This window comes from Podarcis raffonei, chromosome 2 (assembly GCF_027172205.1).
Source record: "Podarcis raffonei isolate rPodRaf1 chromosome 2, rPodRaf1.pri, whole genome shotgun sequence".
NCBI classification, from domain to species: Eukaryota; Metazoa; Chordata; class Lepidosauria; order Squamata; family Lacertidae; genus Podarcis; species Podarcis raffonei.
In genome coordinates this window covers 11,730,157-11,739,450 of record NC_070603.1, presented here as the reverse complement: position 1 = coordinate 11,739,450, position 9,294 = coordinate 11,730,157, and the positions used below count along the sequence as shown (strand labels likewise).

The 9,294-nt window shown below is 43.4% G+C and overlaps 3 protein-coding genes across 4 annotated transcripts in view; all 3 read left to right on the top strand.

Annotated features, from left to right (window-relative positions):
• LOC128406346 (homeobox protein Hox-D3a-like) overlaps positions 1-9,294 on the top strand; it is a 90,630-nt gene that overhangs the window by 811 nt on the left and 80,525 nt on the right. The window lies entirely within an intron of this gene.
• Positions 1-9,294, top strand: part of HOXC10 (homeobox C10) — a 127,967-nt gene that overhangs the window by 60,954 nt on the left and 57,719 nt on the right. The window lies entirely within an intron of this gene.
• HOXC5 (homeobox C5) overlaps positions 1-9,294 on the top strand; it is a 61,248-nt gene that overhangs the window by 6,885 nt on the left and 45,069 nt on the right. The window lies entirely within an intron of this gene.

Genomic DNA, 9,294 nt, shown 5'->3' with positions numbered 1-9,294 from the left:
TGAAGCTAGGCCGGAAAGTCTGGCCAGATCTTTGTCCTAGGGAGAAATGAAGGGAGGGGAAGGAAGAGAACGCTGGAGTAGACCGTGAGAGGAGTGTGTATACGGGTGTGTGAGAAATATATGTCCCATCAGCGTTGCATAAGTCCGTGTATACATTATTCGTACGTGTGTGCGTGTGAGTCTCATTAACGTAACTGCCACTACGATTCAAGGGACAGCTTTTCCTATCCAGTGAATCTTTTTTTCCCTGGTGGTGAACTGGATGATCCGGTTGAAATTTGGCCTCAGTGGCCTTAGGCAAGGCACTAGATCTACCAGTCCACCTGCAGTCTGGGGATAAGAGCAGCGATGTTGGAATAGCAGTGACGTGGAGCTAGTTGCACGCTCAAAAAGCGCTGTGCAAATGCTGTTATAATCATTCGATATATCCTTGCACTGTCCTCAGTTTAAACCCGAAGATGTTCTTTTTCAGTTCCGTTGTTGCATTGATGGAATTCACTTATAATGACAGGCTGGTCCTAGGAAAGATTATCAGTTAAGTTTCCTCGGAGTGCCACATAGCTTTGGGAGCTTCTCCATAATTCCATACTGATAGGCCAAATCTTGCTCGGATGGTGTCTTCCTGCATGGACTTTCTGGGAAGTTTCTGGTTTATTTTGATAGCTACTGGTCTGGCAATCAGTCGCAATTTACCTAGGCCAGAGAGAGAGAGAGAGGGAACGCAAATGTACTGCTCCTGTCTTACCCTTACCAATTTGGCGATGTAGGTCTGGAGGAGATCTTTGTGATCTGCTTCCAAACTGTGTTTAAAACTCAGGTGCAACTGACACATTGCTGTCATGCCCAATGAGCAGAGAAACTATCGTTGGGATATCATCCAACCCATCCTTAACACAGTTCCCGATCCTCAGCCCCAACTAACAACAGCACTGAAGTTAATGGCAAAAAGGAGTTACATTGTGGCTTTAAAAAAGTTTCTTTGGCTGGTTGGTTCGTGACATTGTGGCCCAGTTATCCAAGCAACTCCACACCAGACAGAAAGCATCCTGTATTTTGTGCCAGTAGCCTCGCTTGGTTTCCTAAGGGTTGGTGCTTGTGACAGTCATCAGCAAAAGTTGAACTGGGAAGCTGACTAGGGTGTTCAATGGGATGATAGGAAGGTCACAGAGGGGAGAGGAAAGCAGAATTTTGTAAGCCTCAGAGAAAGCTTGAACACAAGCTACCCAAAAGGACGTCGGCACAATCCACTTAGACAGTGTAGCGGATAGACAGACCTTCATAAATCGGATAGACAGACCTTCATAAATGTCAACCACTCCGAGGTTCTCAGTAGAACTATTGAAGGACATTCTTCGCCTTCCAACAACATCTTCAGGACAATGAAGAAAGTCTCTTCTGAACACATGGGAATGAAAAAAGAAAGCACACCCTTTTCTTCATTTCCCTGTACAAACAACGGAACGATGTCCCCTTTTCTCCATTTAGAAAAAAATGCCATTTCTAGAATATCTCCCTCTCCTCCCCTTTCTATCTTCCATCTTTCTCTAGGAAAGTGGGAAAATCAAATTTCACTCAGGAAGGTCCTCAATAGGATGTTGCTGAAGCTCTTCCCGAAAAGAGAACAGCTGTCCTTTGTATAGGCCTACACATCCCTCAATAAAGTCTGGGCGGTGTGAAGGGGTATGATCTGAGGGAGAAGATTCTGCTTTCCAAAAGTATGATTGACAGTCCTGTTCTGACGCTGGCTTTCTGGCGACACTTTTCATAGATGAAAACGTTCTATGGTGGCTGCGTTTCCTTTCTTCATGGTTCTTCTAACCGAGAGGAGAGCATACTTCAGGTTGGACGGATCTACTTTGTTTTTTACTAGAACATCGAGTTCCACAAAATGCAAAATGTTGGCATGCGGGCGAGGGGTGCTACTGTGCCTTTGAGCACACACTCAATCTAAGATATAGCATTCAGAAGGTCCTTAACTGATCTTACAGTCCTTTCGCAGACGACTTAATTCCTGGTTCCTCCCTCCCAAGCCTTCCGTTTCAGACACCTAATTTAAGGGAGGGGGAGCCTTTTTAACAAAATTGTTGCTATTGTTAAACCATTTGGAGTAAAAAAACACAAAACAAAACCTTGCCGGTCTACTGCAAACCATCCCGAGAGAGATCCATTCGTAGATCCTGATTTACCATCTGTCCAGTTCTGTTCTAACCAATAGATCTTCATCACGAAACATGGAAGATCCTCCCCTTTCCTCAGAGCTGAGTATGTCCTTACAGTCTGGATAGGCTGACTGAGAGAAATCAGAAAAGAGGAAGTTAGCAGCAGTACACACACACACACACACACACACACACACACACACACACACACTTCATTGAGTTCCCAAAGCCTTCATATTCTTCCACAGCAGTCTTAAACACTTCTTCAGTCTTCAAAGGCTTTCAATATTCTGCTCCCCTCAAATATCCTGATTCTTATTGGGCCACCCGAAAAAAACAAGGAGGGCAATCAATATTTCAGAAGTTTCTCTCACTCAGTTTAACGGGGCGTGGAAATTTGCGAGCTCTAGGATATGTATTTGAAAGTGAGACCAGTTGAAATAAAGGAGACGGACTTCTGAGTAAACATGTTTATTGGGATGTAAAGATGTGTAAAACCAGTCATTTAAATTATAAAGCGTTGTGGCCTAAACCGGTAGTAAACTGACAACAATGTTTGATGACAGAATCTTCAAACATGGGCCAGACACAAATTCTTTCTCTGTTCCTCCCCCCCCCTCCCTCCTCCCCTCCCCCTTTCTCTCTCTCTCTCTCTCTCTCTCTCTCTCTCTCTCTCTCTCACACACACACACACACACACACACACACACCCACACACACACACCCACCCACACACACCCACACACACCCCTACCTACTTCTCGGGGGCTAAATTATAGTCTTGGTTCCACTGGATTTGATTTGCATTCATTAGAGCAGGAATGGAAAAACCACACGTGGGTTTTCAGCATTGTGCAACCCTGCTTACATAGCAACACTGAATTTGGAACCCCGGTTATTGGGACTGGGTTTACAGTACTGGTAACATAGGGTCAAAGGATGGAATCCAGCCAGCCAGACACTCCAAGTCCTCAAGGTGCCAGAATACTCTTTCTTGTTGGAAGATGCTTCCATAAGGTTATCGTTTATGGGTGTTCAGCACATTTCTCTTTGTGTCCGTACCTTCCACTATACAGGTCTGAAGTTTCTTGTATTTTAATGTGGCTGTTCTGTGATCTTGTGTTAGCGCAAGGCAGGTCTGAACATTGAAGCTGCCTTATACCAGGTCAAATTATTGGCCCATCTAATCCAGCCAGCAGCAGTCTTCCACCAGAGGTCTTATCCATGAGCTGATACCAAGTTTTTAAACTGATATAACCAGCAACTTAAACTGGGCTATTCTGTGTGCAGAAAAATGCCCTACCATTGAACTACTGTCCCATTCACTGAAAATGACATTAAAATCCAGGCAGGAGCTTCTAGGCGGGAGGACACTTGGGCTCAATTTTTCTTGCATACTGTTTCTTGGATATTGTGCAATCATATAATTTACTTAGAGTACATGCTAGAACTTTCTCTGTCTTATTAAGACTTAGGGATGCCAATACGTCTGTGGGAGGATGCACACAGGCCTAAAGTAAACACACACTCTGCTCCTACTCAAGTATTTAGCTAGTGGAACCAAGACCATCCCTATTGCCTACAGCCAAGCCAAATGTTCTGGAAGGCCCATTATAACAGCAGTGACTCCTTCTTGTGAAAGAAAAACAGGTTGTTCCTCTTTGTAGAAAGCTACAAAACTCCTCTGGCCCTTACCAGTTTGGACCACATTAACCACAGGGGGCACACTCAACATCCTGATCACCCAGCTCTTTTTTTGAAGGGAGAGTGGGGTGATTGACAGAGGTTGCTTTACCTTTCCTTCACCTGAGTGCAATACTGCATCTTATTTGGCCGCAGCAAACTGAGGTTGCTAGCCTCTTAGGAGAAAGTCCACTCCAGAAGCAGCTTCCTTGAGAAAGACCACACACATCTTTAATGAGCCAATGGAACGAGCCTTAAATAAAATAAATAAAAACAAAAAGAAGCAAGCAATGAAGGAATTTACATGGAGCAGTAGAATGCTACGGTATATTCCAACTATAATTCCTTTGAAAGGAGTCCATTGGGTGTTGGTCTTCTGTGACATGAACCTACGCAGGGAAATGCTGCCTGACGGTGTTGGGGTGGGGGCGGGGAGGTTGTAAGACAAAGAGAAGGGGAGAGAGGGAGGCACACTACTACTAATAGTAGTAGTAGTAGTAGTTCGGTACCTTTGCACTCTTTAACACAGTAATATGGAGCATAAGATGGGAGTTCACTGTATAATTAAACGGTTCCCATCTGAGGTGAGCCCATTAAAAACAAAATAAAAGCACTTGGCATTCCCTCTAACCATGCACAGCTGAAGCGTTGGAAATCTGACTCAGGTCATAGTGCCTTTGCGCAAAGGAGATCCAGCCTTGCCCCAGGGCGCTTACGTAGGTGACAGATGAGCTCCTTTAACGTTTGTTTGTTTGTTTTAAAATATTTTTATTAAGGATTTTCTTGTTTTACAGAAGTGTAGTGCCTCGTATTTTTTCTTCTTCTTCCATGTAACATTTTTACAAATCCGTTTCATTTGTTGAGGCATTAGGGGGAGAAGAAAAAAGAAAGAAAAAAGAAAGGGGGGTGGAGAGAGGGAAGATGGATGGGGGTGGGGTCGGGTGGCGGTGTTTCTATTATGTTTAATGTATGTAGAGTTTGGTGTCAGCGTTGCTTGTGTTGTTCACTTGTGTTCCTTTGGTGGTGAGAGAGGTTGGGGTTGGCCTAGGGTGTGATTGTTTGCTTGTGATTGGCTGTGGTGATCTTTGTTTTCGTGTGTGAGTGAGGTGTGTGTGTGTTTTGGATCAGGTTAGCCATATTGATTTGTATGCTGTTGGTGGATTGTTGTCTTTGTCCTGTTGGGTTGTGTATGTGATAAAGGGGAGTCCTTTAACGTTTGTTGAACTGGGCAATTCAGCTATTCGGTATGGTTCTGCTGGGAGTATTGCAAATCCCCCCTTTATAGCTAGATGGAAAAAAGATGGTGGCTGGTGTCCTACTGACTCGTGTCCAGCTTTATCTGGGGGGGGAAAGATACTGTTTTGTGGCATCCCACACTTGGACCTGAAACAGGTTCCCCCCATACGTTGTAGTTAAGGATTATATGGAAAGCTTGGATGGGGGAGATATTTGCTTTTGGTAATTGATAGGAAGCTTGTGCTGCAAAGCGAGTTTCTTACTTAGATGGGCAGCAGCAGGAGGAGGAGGAGGAGGAATCAAAAGTTAGGAGAGGTCAGCCTAAGGTTTAGGTTGGAATCAGTGGCTTTATCACAGTTTACTTTCCCACGGCTTTGAAACGTGCCTTCATTTGCCAAACCCACGAAGAGAAATGCTGGTCCCACTAAGTAAACAGATACCATCAGCTTGGATTCTAATTCGTGCTCATAGGTCTTCACACAGGGCGTCTGGCATTCGCTACTGCCAGAAGAAGTAGTGGTGGCTTCTCTCTTCGACAGCTCCGTGTAAGAATTCAGTTCACGCTGGAAAGAACTCTGTGGATTGCACTTAGCCACGATGCCTAAATGGATCATCCACAGAGGCTTATAAGGGTACCTCCCTCGATACCAGGTACTGGAGGACAAACTTTAGGAGACCACCATAGCGCCTCATTTGATGCTTGTGCTGCCTAAATTGTTCGGAAAAGGGTATAGTGGGCTTGATGAGCATTGGTCTGATCCATTAAGAAACGGGTGGAGAACCTGTGGCTTTCCATGTGTTACTATACTACAACTCCCATCATCCTCAGTCAGCATAGTGCATGGTTGGCAATGATGGGAGTTGTAGTCTTACAATGTCCGGAGCCCCACAGGCTCCGTATCTTTGGATATTGTAGAAACCTATTATACAGGGAGAGTCCCACGGGGCCTCTTTTAAAGGACTCGCCCTGTACATTATTGATTTCAGACAGATAGATAGAGATCCACCAACCCACCCACCTGCCTATTGGATTTATCTATCATATTTATATCATGTTTTTCCTCCAGGAAGCTCAAGGGGGCGTAGATGTTCCTCCCCTACACTTTTACCCTCACAACATCCCTGTGAGGAAGGTTAGGCTGAGAGTTGGTGACTGGCTCAATACCTTCTTTCTTGGCCCTGTGGGAATTAGGGCATTGCCACTAAACAGATCTATATCTATATATTTACCTATAACCACAGACGTTCTGTCCATTCATATACAGTATATATACAGTATTTAAATTATTGATCTCTGATGCAATACACATGGATCTTCATGGGTATGCCCCCCCCCAGGAGGTGGAAGGGGGAGAGGAGTTCAGCACCCCATCTCAGAGAAGCCTTCACAAAGCAGTCTTTCATCTGCAGAATGGGAAATTACTCTGAGGAGTTATGATTACAGGAAGCTTTGAGTCCCCCACCCCCATCAATTCTCTCGACTATTTCTTGGTTTTTGTTTTCTTTCCCCATAATGGATATTTGGGGGTGGCTGATACTTTCAAACTGACCTTTCTACTACCGAAAGATAGAAAGGTACCTGCAAGATTTGTGTCCTCTTGTGAAATCAAAACTATTTCCAGAATGACAAGGAGCATGCCCGGAATGGGGTCACGTGGTCCTTGTCCTCCACTCAACAAGAGGAAATAACATATAGGCGATGATATATATGTGTGAAAGCCAAACAGAAGAAAACATGTTGTGATTGACAGAAGCGATGTGACATTCACACGTCTGCCACATTCCCATTCTTCCCCACCCCCACCCCGCCTTCCCTGACACCATCACCTCCAGTAATTCTGTCAAACTTCATTAGTCGGAGCTTGATATTTTATTTTATTTTACTTAGAAATTGTGTCCCCATGTGGATTTTTTTAATAGAATAGAAATATGACGATAGACCATGTTCTGCCACAGGTAGAGAGGATAGATCACACATTTTTATGAATCACACTTTTTATTAATTAATATTATTTAATTAAGATTAGTATTCATCTTGGGAGCTCTCGCTTGGAAATCTTTGTAACTCATGGGTACTTTCTTTAAAATTATTTCCGAATAACTGGGAATAAAAATTGAACGCCATAGTAAACGAGCTCAGTTTAAAAAAAAATCGCATGAGTTTGTGTTGTATATAAAAAAATAAAACTAGAGTTGGAATGTTCTGGGAGGAGGCAGGTGCTATTGTTGAAACAACAGCAGTTTCCTACATTGTAATGAACTAGACGCTGCTTTTTAATGGGAAGAGAAACGATTTCTCTACCTATCTGCTATGAGTCTCAACCAGGACTTCTTCTTATTTGATAAAAAGAAAAAAGAAAGGTGACGGAATGGAAGAGTGCTGTTTATTTGTTTAGATACCTATCCCTCCCTATGTCACTGCCTCAAACCGACTAACAGTTGGTCACAGAGCAGACGGCAAGCAGAGGGCTGGCGTTCCCTTGCAAATTGAATTGCAAAAAAATTTTTTAAAAACCAAAAGCCATCAATATTTGAATAGCTGAGCAGAGCTGACTGGCGAGGGATCATCGGACTGTGTCCACTTTGTAAGACCCGAGAGTTCTTGCTAGATGTGTATCCTTGAGGGTTCCAATAAGGAAGTGAGCGGGGCGCTCAGCGCTTGGCCAAAAGCATCAGAAAGTCCTTTCAGAGCGCAGGTTATATTGAAAGCCCTTTGGGGTGGGTGGATGGACGGGAAGAGTAAGAAGATAAAAAAATTGACCAGGTGCAGGGTTTATTTGGCGAGGTTTTGGAGAGGAGGATCCTAGAGGGTTGAAACCTCATGTTTTAGCATTTGGGACAGCCTTCTTCCATTCCCTTGACCATACATGCATTCAAGTTTGTAAACATGGGGATAATAACAATTCTCGAGGTTGAGAGGGTAAGGAATGTCCAACACATACCAATAGCATCCACCTTTACTGTATATGAACACATCCAGCAGCTGGCTGTCAGACAATGCCAACCAATGCGTCTCTTCTCAAAAAGTCAACCCCGTTGAGTTCAGTGGGTCAGTGTGTGCCTAGGACTCCAACCAAAGTATATTTGCTTTTAAGGCGCTGCAAACACACCGACGGCACACCCCGTGCAAATATTTGCTGGGAGCAAAGTTTTAGATCATTCGCGATTGCCTAAAAGACCCCTAAAGGTTATCCCCACACACACCTCGTGAAAGAAGTACGTAGCTAGATGAATTTTATTGCCTTCATATCCTTATCAAGAAAGGGAACTTTCATGTAGTTCTTTCGTTTGGACCATTCTTCACAACACACAAACACACCGTTTATTTCCATTTCCTCTTCTCTCCCGTCAAGTCTTTGGTTTCCATTTGAGGGTATTGTGAATGGAGTTCTATTTGTATATCTCCCGTGGGAGCCTTATAAATTAGAACACTTTAAAACGGCTAACAGTAAAGAACAAGAAACCCATTGAGAATATTAATTAATTTGTAGGAGAGTGTTTAGGAAAATATATATATTCTCCTTGAGAATCGTGTGATATGTTTAGCAATTCAGCAGAGACGTGGGGGATGGGTCATTTTCGTCTTTGGGAAAGTATTCCTGATACCAGGCTTCTGCTGGTATTCACTCGTTTCGCTCAGTACAGCTCTTTAATGTGATGTGTGTGTGCTTGCTGCGTGCGGTGTGGGGGTTGTTGAATATATTATTTGTTGTTTGTCACTCTCATATATGTGTGTATTTATGTGTGTGTGTGTGTGTGTACATATATATATATATATATATATATATATATATATATATATATATATGAAAGTGAGAAAGCGTCTATCTTGCGTCTATGCAAATTGCATTGATTGACTGATTTGTTGCTTGTATTGATTTATGATCTGGTTCTGAAAGAGCTTCTCTATCAAATGGAGTTTCCATTCGGTCAAGAGTTGAAATCCCAGTTATCGATTTTGTGTGCGATTGTGGTTTGCTTGACTTGCAATTTCTGTCTTTCCTGCCAGTTACCCATATTAGCCCTGCACCATATAACACCCCCCCCAATGGTGGTAAATGCCCTTTTGTCGCTGTCTCTGCTGTCGCTGGTGGTGTTGTGTGGGTGGGTTTATTGTAGTTTTAGAGAGGGATAACCTTTCGAGGGAAAAGGAAACGAACAACCTAATGCTTAAGGAAAACTCAATAGCACAATCAAAAGACGAGAAATTTGTGTA